At 42.8% G+C, this 11,965-nt stretch overlaps 1 pseudogene across 1 annotated transcript; it reads left to right on the plus strand.

Moving 5' to 3' along the window:
- The first annotated feature begins 8,724 nt into the window (after window positions 1–8,724).
- On the plus strand, window positions 8,725–11,965 carry LOC147425760 (putative pentatricopeptide repeat-containing protein At3g01580; annotated as a pseudogene). The gene is made up of 2 exons (XR_015186430.1): window positions 8,725–8,921; window positions 9,003–11,965. The product of XR_015186430.1 is annotated as a putative pentatricopeptide repeat-containing protein At3g01580 (transcript).

Genomic DNA, 11,965 nt, shown 5'->3' on the forward strand with positions numbered 1-11,965 from the left:
TCACTCGCTCCGAACGTGTTTTACTAAAGAAGGAAAGCTTACCGGTTTGAAGTCACACGATTGGCATAAAATGTGTCAGGTACGTTCATAGTGGACTTTAATATCATTGCATAAAATGTGGACTTTAATATCATTGCTGCACATACTTTACAGTTTATTTTACCGGTTGCCATTGAGGGATGTTTGTCTCTCGACATCCGTAACACAATCTACAAACTTGCAAAGCTGGTGCAATGGATCTCACAAAAGGAGATCAACGTAGACTCCATACCATTCGCCAAACTAAATGTTGTGGAGCTTGTGTGCATGTTTGAGAAACATTTTCCTACTACCATGCTAACCATTCAGGTGCATCTTCTTGTTCACATAGTTGATGAGGTGGAAATAGCTGGCACAGTTCATTCCAGATGGATGTTCTTCTTAGAACGTTTCATGAAAACGCTTAAGGAATATGTGCGTCAAAAGGCACGTCCGGAGGGTAGCATGGCAGAAGGTTGGTTGGTATCAGAGTCCCTAGTGTACATTGGAGAGTGGCTAGACGGATTTGATAAAGCCCGGGACACGCTATGGCGAACCATAGATGATGAGCGCATATCTAGGATTGTCATGTGCAATCTCGGTGTTGAGAAGAAGATGACGGAAGATCTAGAGGCTAAAATCAACCGATTTTGCATGCTTCACAATCCAGTGATGCAAAAGTGGATTTCACAATATGAGGATGCAAAGCAAGAGCGACAAAGGGCACGAATCGAGTGGAGACGGGGAAGACGACCACCGATGCACTATCCGACGGTTCTGGAGAGCCTACCAACCTTCATGAGCTTAAGATGGTTGCACAACCAATTGAAAAGCGCACAACAATGCGGTGACGAAGTGACTTGAGGAAGAGTGGGAGTACTCTCGGGGTTGCGCGACCAAGGTAAGTTTGCAATGTACGACATGCTAGTGACTTTATTTCTAAACGTTTGAACGGCCACTCATAATCTTTGTTCGTTGTAGTATAAGTCATACACAGCAGCATGGTGTAAAGGTCGACATTTTAGGGTGGAACAAATCGACAAAAAGCGTTTTACTCAAGATTGTGGAATCATGGCAAAATTTGAACAGTCTAGTCGACGACGTTCCTCTGATGCAGATCCTGTGGTGGCGGAACTCACTTACTTCGGCACGCTGCAAGAGATTTTGAGGATTGATTACAGAGGATTTTTTGTCGACTTGTTCGACGTGCAATGGTTCAAGATAATCATGGAGGGTCGCAACGCTACTGTGCGTAGAGGAGAGTCTGGTTTTCTTGAGGTGGATTCTACTAAGAAATGGACTGACCTAAGAGACACTTTCGTCCTACCAGAGCATTGTGAACAAGTAAGTATGTAAATAGTTAACATCCCCCTTTTACAAGTTATGTGCTTGAAAGCTCTCATGTAAGTTATGTGGCTCTATCAGGTAATATTTCATCCTACAAAGTCTACATCAAACTGGTGGTACGTCATAGAGGTAGCCCCTCGTAGTGCAAGGACGTATGAAGGCTGACACCTGACGTCCGTACCCCCATCGACACGCCGCTAGAGACCCCTGCCGGGACACCCAGGTTCACGCGTCACCGGCCAGAGGGCTTGCCTTACTCCATCGACTTCAGTGGCGGCATCATCATGGATGATGACGGCAAGAAGGTGATCTCGCGCATGCGTGGTCTTTGCTCTCAGCTGTTTAGACACTACATACTAAACAAATGGAGTGAAGTACCAAGTGATTTAAAAAACAGAGTCATCAGCATACTTCATGATGAGTTTCCCGTTCCAACACGGGATCTGCGCTTCAATGAAGACCTGATGAAGATTCGAATGCGCGAATACTGCAAACACAAGCGTTCCAAAGTGCAAAAAGCAATCAAGCATGGGTGGAACAGGCCAGATTGGCTGGCCAAAGAAGATTGGAAGAATGCGAAGAAAGCAGCGCGCGAGAATCCCGACAAGTGGAAGCAACAAAAGGATGCAGCCAGAGCGCGAGTAGAGGCAGGGAGCTCGCACCACTTGGGGAGCGGTGGATGGGCATCATTTGAGGCCGATTTTGTAAGTGTTTTTGCATTGCTCTTTATGTTCGATAGTTTAGGGTTTATGAGTTTTTTAATTCTAACATAATGAATTCTTTGTATGTTTTGACAGTTGTCGATGACAGGACGTGATCCCACACCGTACGAGCGCGAGTACGCAGGCAGGAAGGGCTTAAACGCCCTAATGGACATTCTCAGTTCTCGCGGCGGCATGGTTAGTATTAGGGTTTACTCTTTTCTATTTTTTGTATTGTTTTATAAATGTCGTTATATGTTTATACTTACTGAAAGCTGTCTTATTGTCTTTTTTTGCAGAATCCGACAGATACGCCGCTTGGACGCGATGAGACGTCTGACTAGACGACGTCAGTTTAGCCGTAGCTAGATAGCATTAGTTTAGGGTTTCTCATAGCTTATTTATCATGAGACGGATTTTATACGTCTTTTTGAACCATGTATATTATTACATTTGTCACCGCAGTTCATTTTGCCAATCAATTCTTTATGCCTATGATGTTGTACAATTGTCATTATTACATTTGCCAATCAATTCATTTTGCCTATGATGTGTACAATTGTCAATTTTACGCTTGTCAATTTTGCAAACAATGCGTCTTCTCTCGGGCGTCGCTATAACCGTCGCTATTTATGGCTCTGTAGCGTCGCTATGAGCGTCGCTATAGACTTCTGTGTAAACGTCGCTATAACCGTCGCTAAGACCGTCGCTATGAGCGTCTCTATATAGCGACGCATATAGCGACGGTCATAGCGACGGTTATAGCGACGCTCTCGTAGCGACGCTATTAGCGACGGTTTTAGCGACGCCGGGGGTTATAAAAAGCCAGTGTATTTCCGTCGCTAACAGCGTCACAAGAGCACACAACCTCTTGTAGTGTAACCAATGGTTTAAGCACTCAAATCTAAAGATTAGGCTCACTAACGCGTAGTCGTGAACCTCAACAAAACTGACAATGCTTACACTTGAATGAAAGAGCAAAGAGAGAGGAACACAATGCAAGTTTTGAAATTGGAATCTGATTATCCATTCATTAGTTGTGTTGATTACAAGTTAAAGCAGCTTTGTAGCTTGAGTGTACGTACAACAGAGCTCTCTCTTCTCTAAAGATAAGCCTCCTTTCACATTAAGGTTATTGACATTTATACCTAGGGCATTCTAAATGGCCAGTAGCCATCTCACACGAACCTTTACAATTACCACGATAGAATTACAACTCAAGGAATTGACCTGCTACTCTAGAATTAGGATTTACATAGAGTATCACTACACTAGCTTGACAAAATAATAAACTACAAATGTGGTGTCTGGCTACATGTTCGGCCAGGTGGGCGTCCGTTCGATCAATCTTCAAACGTTTCCTCTTTCCTAGGTCATGTCGTCCCTTGACATGACCATGTGCAGTCTTGCCATAGGGTTGTCTTTAGCTTTGTCTTCAAGGCTTATCTCTAGAGAGAGGAGAGAGCTCTGCTATGCGTACGCTCAAGCTACGAAGCTGCTCCAACTTGTAATCATCGCAACTAATGATTGGGTAATCCGTTTTTGATTCCAAAACTTGCATTGTGTTGCTCTCTCTTTGCTCTTTAATTGAAATGTAAGCATTGTCAGTTTTGTTGTGGTTTGAGACTACACGTGTGTGAGCTATAATTGCATATTTGAGTATTTAAATTACTATTCTTAGTTGTTTTGACCATAGGAGAGTGTTCCTAGACCATTGGGCGACCTTTCCAGATAGCTTTGTTGCAGTTTTCAAGACCTTTTTCATGATCAATCGTGATTTTGGTACCTTGTTGGATTGCAACCAGACTTGGTAGGATAGTTTTTCTAGGTGTCATAGACCTCCTCCTAAAGTTTTGTTGCATTTCGAGTCCGTTCGAGTGTCGAAATGGCGTGATAACCTATAGCTGTGAGAAAGGACATAGGCAGATTTTCCTGATCATTGAGTGTTGGTTTTCTTGTTGAGTTGGTGTGTTTGCTGGTTAAGGTTGAATTCTTGAGATTGACGATCTCAAAGAGTCTCCGTGCCCCATCTGAGTCACTTCCTTGAGTTTGACATTATGTTACTTGCCATTTTTTTTATGGAGCTTTGTTGCTCGCAATAAGCATGTTGTGATTTACAACTTTATCTCCAAGCTGTTGATGATTGATTTGGGTGGCCATTTCCTTATTTTTGATGTAGAAGGAATATATATAAGAAGTTGATGATGAGGGTTTCTAGATCAGGGTTTAAAACCTGGATGACCAAAGGGAAAAACCCGGTGGTAAAAAAGTGCCTTTGGTATACGCTCTTATTGGAGTTGAGCATTTGGACTTGAAGTACCTGTCATACAAGGTGAGTGCTTGGGAGAAACAAAGGAAGAGTGCCTAATGCAAGTGCCAATTATGGGACACTCTGTATGCTTATGAGAATTTTTCAAGCAAAAGCATGCAGTGCAAAAGAGGGATTTGATGGGTGCTTCAAGGAACAAATGTAGCACATGTGACATCAAAGGATGTCGCACTAGCTTCCATGTTTCCAAGAAGGTTTTTTGATGTAGAATCTTCTCCACTCATACCTCACTGTGATGAGTATGTGAGTGTCTTTTGTACTTCCTCCTTCACTTACCACTATACTACAACGACTTTCGACTCTTATGCTCACCTATACCAGCATGAGTGACACAACGTAATTATGCTCAACTCTTCCAGCTTGAGTAGTACCTAGAATAACTAAGACGCTTAGACCACAGAGAATATTACATGAATCTTTGGGACTAGCACCTCGCTCAATTAGTGGCTTAGCTGCCCGACTCTGACTTTTATGCCATGTATTTTTAACTGCGACTTCAACCTACCTTCTTCAAGGCCAGAAACCCAATTCCATAACTTTTAGAAATTTAGGCATCTTCCATTGTTTTGGTCATTGGATGCCACTATTTGGTTGATTAAGTTGGCATATTTTGGCTTCTCTTGACTTTCTTGTCGAGTGACCGATGTAGTCTTTTCTTTATCTCGCATGAGAAGCGGTTGAATCTGTGTGTGTTTGTTCTTTGTGTTTGAAGTTCCACTAGCAATTTTGAAACCGATCTTTTTCTTGGTCCTTGTGTGACCGTCTTTGACATTTTACCTTCTTCTATAATTTGCCACTCTATAGCAATGTTTGTTGATGTGACGGCTAAATTGTGGGTGATGTACGGCGACATTTTCCCAAATGCAATGAAAAGAAGTGCACTGCTTTTCATTTACTTGAACACAACAGCAACAAACTTCCTTTGCACGGTGCCTACCATTGGATCGTTGCTCTTTCATGTGTTTGACCTACTATTAACCTTAATGATGAAGGTAAAACATGACGAAAGAGCAGGTTTCTCTAGCACGATAGCAATAAAGTAGAGTTACATGACATAGCCCCATGTAATTGTGGAGAAATGATATCGGAGAAATTACCCAAAAAACAACTATAGATGAATCATGTATAGTCTAATTAACACTCACACCTATAGCAACATGCCAATTCAGGTGTGTTTTTCTCTATTGAATTGTTAAGTACATCCCTCCCCCCCCCCCCCCCCCCCCCCCCCCCCCCCCCCCCCCACCCCCGCGCGCGCATGCATTGCATTCTTTAATAATTGAATCATGCACACATGCATTGTCTTTGGCTAACTTCAAAATGGACTAAGTGCTGCATCAGAGAAGTTCTATCCAACACCATTTACTTTGTTGCTCGTATTTGAATTCTATTGTATTCGAGGGTAAAAATCTATTGCTTATTTTGTAGAATCAGGAGTCATTTAATGCTCTTGCGTGTAAAACTTATACACTTGTCTTCATATGCATTGTTGCTTCTGTGCAAGGACATTCTTAGAAGTGCACATAAGACGTCCAACCACCCAACCCCCATGCTCTAGCTATGTCTGTTGATGTGGCGGCACAATTGGCAGAGGGAGCTTTTTGCATAAGATTAGGGAATCCAGCAGAAAGTTCATGGAGAGAATTTTTTCAATAAATTTTCCAACTGATCCGTTTTCCATAAAAAGCTCCCTCGACACCCCTACTCTTGGCAAACTTGGAGTGATGCAAGTGTTGCATGCTTTTCGCATCCTCCTGTAGGCACCATACGCCAGGAAACTTGGTAAATAGGGGCTCAAAACAATGCTACAACTTGCCTCAGGTTTGGTGGGAAGTCTAGACTTCTTGACTCTGGTAATCTAGGACGAACCAGGTGATGCCCTAAACTTACAAAACGATTGCATGCCCTCTCACACCCATGCAGATCATTGTCAACTATGTCACCTTGCATCTCATCCTCCTCCTCACCTTCCCCTAGCTCTCCGTCCTCCTCAGATGCCTGCACAAAGCCATGCCATACCCCACAAACGCCAACCACAAGGCACGTACATGGATCTGAAAAACATACAAAGTTGTTGTTGCATAGCCAAAGCAGAGCTAGTCTGGTGTAGCAGGGCATTGAAGGGTGGCACTGTGGTAGCTTCAATCTCACAAGTGTATGAGAGAGCCATCACAAGTATGTGAGGGAGCCAAAAGGTTAATAAATGGGCCATATCTTTTCTTTTGGATTATTAGATGTGAATCCCCGCTCTGGAAAGGGAAAAGCCAAGCAAAAGAAAGCATGGATTGGGGTGTGTGGCGTAAGCTAGGTAGGCAGTCACAGAGCTCAAGGACAGGGGCACGGACTAGTGCTGAGAAAGGCCAAGTGTACAGGTGTCATGGCGGCACCACCTGCAATGGATTGGGGCACATGGCAAAATCCAGGCATGCAATTGCAAGGCTCGTCGAGGGCAGGAACATAGGCTAGTGCTGAGCAAGGCCAAGTGCAGGTGCCATGGCAGAGCGGTGCTGCATTTTCACCATCGTTATTTCGAGGAGCAGGCGTTGCTTTTGATTTTTTTTTCAACAATTGTGGGGACCAAGGAAGATCCAAGGCACAAACCACACGGAGGCAAGGGCTCAGAGCGGACAGGGGAGACGATGGTGTAGGAACAAATGACAATCAAGAGCTGGAGAGGACAGAGAGTGCACAGCCAAGTGGTAGCATAGAGGGGATAGAGGACACAACATAGGGCACGGAGGGAGTGATAGAGGCGACATTTAATTTTTGGGGTCTTACAAAAATTTCAATAGTAAATGGAGTCATCATTACATACAACTTTGGAAGTTTCACAAGTCCCCCAAGTTCATGATTTTTTGGATATCTTAATGTGTAATACGCTCCACTACCTCATTCCACCAATAGAGTAGAAGTCCCAATATAGAGACGCTGAGATTGAAATCCGCACGGCACAGGCTACATTTTACTGTTTCGAGCAGGGAATGGCGCATTCAAAAGCTTGTGCGACAACTTGATTGCAAAAAAAATCTTGCCATTGATGGTGTTTTGACGCGAGCGCGCTGCAGGCGACACTATAATCCTGTGTAAAAATTTTGAGGGCAAGTAGCAAGCCAAGCAGGGGAGCGAAACGACCAGCAAGGTTTGAACCCCTCCACAACGTATCCGATCCATGCACGTAACCACCAAGCTACGCACTTTTGATGTGCAAGTGGATCTCTTTTGGTTAGTTAATTGTACATTATATTGGGGCAAGCCAGCTCACAACTGGGGCCGGCCACTTACTAGCTCCTCTATCCTAAAACACCACTAAAACTTTTGCATTTTTAATAAGACAACCTCTCCTTTTTGGCCTGTGGAAGGCCACAGGATTCATTGTACAAAGTTGTTGCAAAACTAAGGCCGTTGGATTCTTTGGCTAGATGAGCGCTACATGGCAAGGTTCTTTGTAAAATATCTGTGTTGTCCCTTTTGTTTCCTTACATCACCTTCTTTAAGAGACAAGTGTCCGTAAGAGATTCAAAAGTCTTGTGAATAGAAAGCTTAAACTTTGGAATAGAAAGCTATTCTCCAAGGCAGCATTTCCTTTGTCTCCATGCTTGAAAATGACTTTGGAGATCAAAACATTAAACAAAATATTCATAGGAGTTTGATCTTATGATGCAGTCTTCGAGAAAGTTTTTTTGTTTAAGCGGCAAGTTTCCTCCTTATACAAATACAAAATGGGAACACTAGTAGAAATTTTCACCTTTGCAAAATATTCGAACTATTCTTTAGTATATTTTATCTAGTTTTTTCTCCTTCGCCATTTTTTGCAAGCGACTAATATCGATTTTCAATCGGCTTAAGCCTAAGCTCAAACAGTGAGGTATTGATAAACGATTCTCTCATTTGAAGATTTCAAAAAATAAATCACTTCACTAAATTGTTTAATTATTTTCTATGTTTATTTGAAGGCATTAAATTATTCTTTTGTTTTAATTTTTAATGTGTCTTTTTATTTTACTTCCTTCTTGTTTTATTTTGTTTCAAAATACTGATGTGCAATGTGTACCATTTACCTTATTATTGGAGCTCCTTCATAATATATAAGCCATTTGCGAGTAACGGTACCGACCAGAAGGAAATAAAAAAATGATATGATTTATACTTATCTTAAATGTTATTTAAATTTTATAATAATAAATGGATCTTTTTATTTCACTTGTATATGGACAATACGATTTTATATTAAAACAATACAATTGTAACACTTATTAAAACCTGCTTTTGATAAAATCCTCCTCCCCCCCCCCCCCCCCCCCCACAAAACCTTCAGCAGGCCATCCGGAGTCCTCACCTTGTTCATTAGGAAAAAGGGAACACATCACTCTCCCCTTGGCCCTTTGGGCAAGTCAAAAAGGCAGCCACATGGGCACGTCACTAGAGGATGGTTTCCATGGTTGAGGTGAATCTATTTCTTGTAACTGCTTCATGCGCTTGGGAGCGCTCGCGCGAGGTCGGCTGAGCTCTCAAATTTCTCTAATTCGGTAAACTGCAGCTGTTTGCTCTTCTCGTTCGCTCTATTCTTTTGTTTTTCTCAACGCCCGTTCTTCACTCTGCAAAAGCAGCAGCCTTCATCGTCAATCCGGGGACTTGGAAAGCCTCCGAAAATGGCTCGCTCAACAGCATACCCACGTAGATCCACAAACCTTCTATCGTCTCTTGCATACTTGTGGACGTTTGAAAGCCCTCATAGAAGGCAAGCGCCTCCATGCCCTTATCAGAGAGATGGGTCTCGACTCAGATACAATCATGGCAAATCGTATCCTCAACATGTATGGAAAGTGCCATAGCGTGCCAGATGCCCGCGATGTTTTTGATCGGATTCTGAATGGTAATGAGGTGTCTTGGACATCTATGGTGGCCATCTATGCCAAACATGATCTTTCTACAGAGGCCTTTGATGTCTTTCAAAGAATGCAGGTTGCTCCATTGTTGTGCCCGAACGAGGTGACCTTCATTTCAGTTCTAATTGCCTGCAACCACGCAAGCTTTTTCACAGAGTGCAACCTCATTTTCACTCTCATCGTGGTCCATGAATATGAATGTGATCCCTCTTTTTTGAATGCGCTTGTCACAGCATATACAAAGTGTGAAAGTATTAAAGATGCACATGAAGTGTTCGGAAGGATGACAGTAAAGAATGTAGTTTCATGGACGACAATGATCAAGGCGTTTTCTGAGCTTGATGATGGCAAGGCCCTTGAGATATTTGCACAAATGATTGTAGAAGGTGTTGAGGCAAATAGAGTCACTTATGTAACTTTACTTAGCGTATTCTCGAATTCTCGATCCTTGAAGGAGGCAAAGAGGTTCCATGTGGTGATTATTGAGACTGATGGCATTCGTGATGTTGTTCTCGGGAGTGCTCTTGTCGTTACATATGGCCAATGTGGCACAGCTGATGAAGCATTTAGAGTGTTCAATCTCTTGCCGCAGCATAACTTGATCACATGGAATGGCATGATTTCAGTGTTCGCCCATAGTGGGCTTAGGATACAAGCCTTTCAGCATTTTGAGAAGATGCAGCAGCAGGAAGGCATAGAACCAGATAGTGTTTCTATTACTACAATTCTTAGTCAATGTACAAGCTTCGATTATCTAATCGAAGGTAGGATCGTTCACAATTGTGGTGTACAACTAGGGATTGATTCCAATGAAGCTGTTGGATGTGCACTGGTTGAGATGTATGGTAAGTGTGGCAATTTAACTGAGGCATACACACTCTTTAACAGGCTGGAGAAGCAAAATGTGCTATTGTGGTCCTTCTTGATTGTATCACATGTCAAAGCAGGACACATGCAAGAGGTTTTAATGCTATATTGTCAGATGCAGGTAGAAGTAGTTCTACCTACCGAAGTCACTTTCTCTAGCCTTCTGTCTGAAGTCGAAGAACGACCACTGTCGATGTGGAGATTTGGAAGCTTCACATAAGGTTTTCAAGAGTATAGGTGATCAAAAAAGTGTCGTTATGTGGAATTCGTTATTGAGTGCATATAATCATCATGGACAGGGGGGGAAGTGCTTGGAAATCTTCAAGTTGATGCTTTTGAGTGGTGTCATTCCGAATAGTATAACTTTTAGTTGTATGTTGGCGGTATGTGGCGCTGTGGGTCTCTGTAAACAGGGTGAGAGTTTGTATGGCTATGCTATTGAGTGTGAAGTAGAAACAGACCTTAATGTCAATAGTGCCATCATAAATATGTACGGGAAGTGTGGAAGGCTAGAGGATGCACTGTGGATTTTTAGAAGAGCACCTGTTAGGGGGCTGATTGCGTGGAATAGCATCATTTCAGCATACGCACTCCATGGGCATTTCGAGGATGTATTATTTTATACGAGCAAATGAAGGGGGAGGATGTTAAACCAAGTGAAGTCACTTTCACTGTTATGCTCGAAGGATGCAACAATTTTGAGAAGGGTAAGATCATTCACCACCTTATCCTTCATAATGGACTCGAGGCCTCACCTATGTTATGTAATGCTCTCATAAACATATATGGTGATTGTGGGCCTTTACAAACAGCCTTGAATGTGTTTAATCGAACCCCTGAGCGAAATTTGATTTCCTGGAATACCATGATTGGTTTACATGCCAGGTATTTGCATTTTGAAGAGGTTTTTCAGCTTTTTCACATAATGCAGCACAAAACCATTAAATTAGATGAGGTCAGTTTAATGCATGCTCTCTCTGCATGCACAAGCTTGATATGGGAGTTCACACTGATGCGCTTATGCAAAGTGCTCTTGTGAGTATGTTTAGTACTTGCGGTGAAATAAAAGCTGCCCAGAATGTGTTCGATGGGATGCTTGAGCATGATGTGATATCGTGTACGGCCATGATTGTAGCATATGTACGCTGTGGGGTGCCCTAAGCATTTGTCAGTTCATGCAGGAGAAGGGTATTGAGCCCAGTGAGATTAGCTTTGTAAGCATACTTTCTGCGTGTAGCCACTTTGGTTTAGTGGATGAAGGATGTAATCTCTTTCTGTCCATAATAAATCCATGTTGCCTTATTCCAACCCTCAGACATTTTTAGCTGCTTGCTTGATCTACTCAGTAGATCAGGGCAGCTAGATAGAGCAGAGGACCTTATCAATAGGATCCCGTTGCAACCTGTTAGTGCCATGTGGATGACCTTGATTGGTGCGTGCAGGGCCGACTTTGATATTGAGAGAGGGACGCGACTAGCGGGTCGTTTGTTCCAACTGAAGCAGCCATTTTATGGTGCATTTTCTCTGCTGTCTAGTATGTATGCCATGGGGGGGGGTTCAAACAACCCCGCTATGTTCTCAGAGGATTTGAACCTAGATGCCAGCATTATCGAACAGCATGCGGAATGTCCTTTTCTTTATGGCATTTGATAGGAAGCTAAGCTATGGAGGTTGCCACCGTGGAGCCATGGCGAGGTGCTCCGCTTGCAAAGAAACAAGAGAGAGAGAGAGAGAGAGAGAGAGAGAGAGAGAGAGAGAGAGAGAGAGATTTGATACAGCAGTAAAACCAAAACTACACGCTATTCTTTTCTCTTGTA

This window comes from Adiantum capillus-veneris, chromosome 25 (assembly GCF_014529385.1).
Source record: "Adiantum capillus-veneris isolate H3 chromosome 25, ASM1452938v2, whole genome shotgun sequence".
Classification (NCBI taxonomy): Eukaryota; Viridiplantae; Streptophyta; class Polypodiopsida; order Polypodiales; family Pteridaceae; genus Adiantum; species Adiantum capillus-veneris.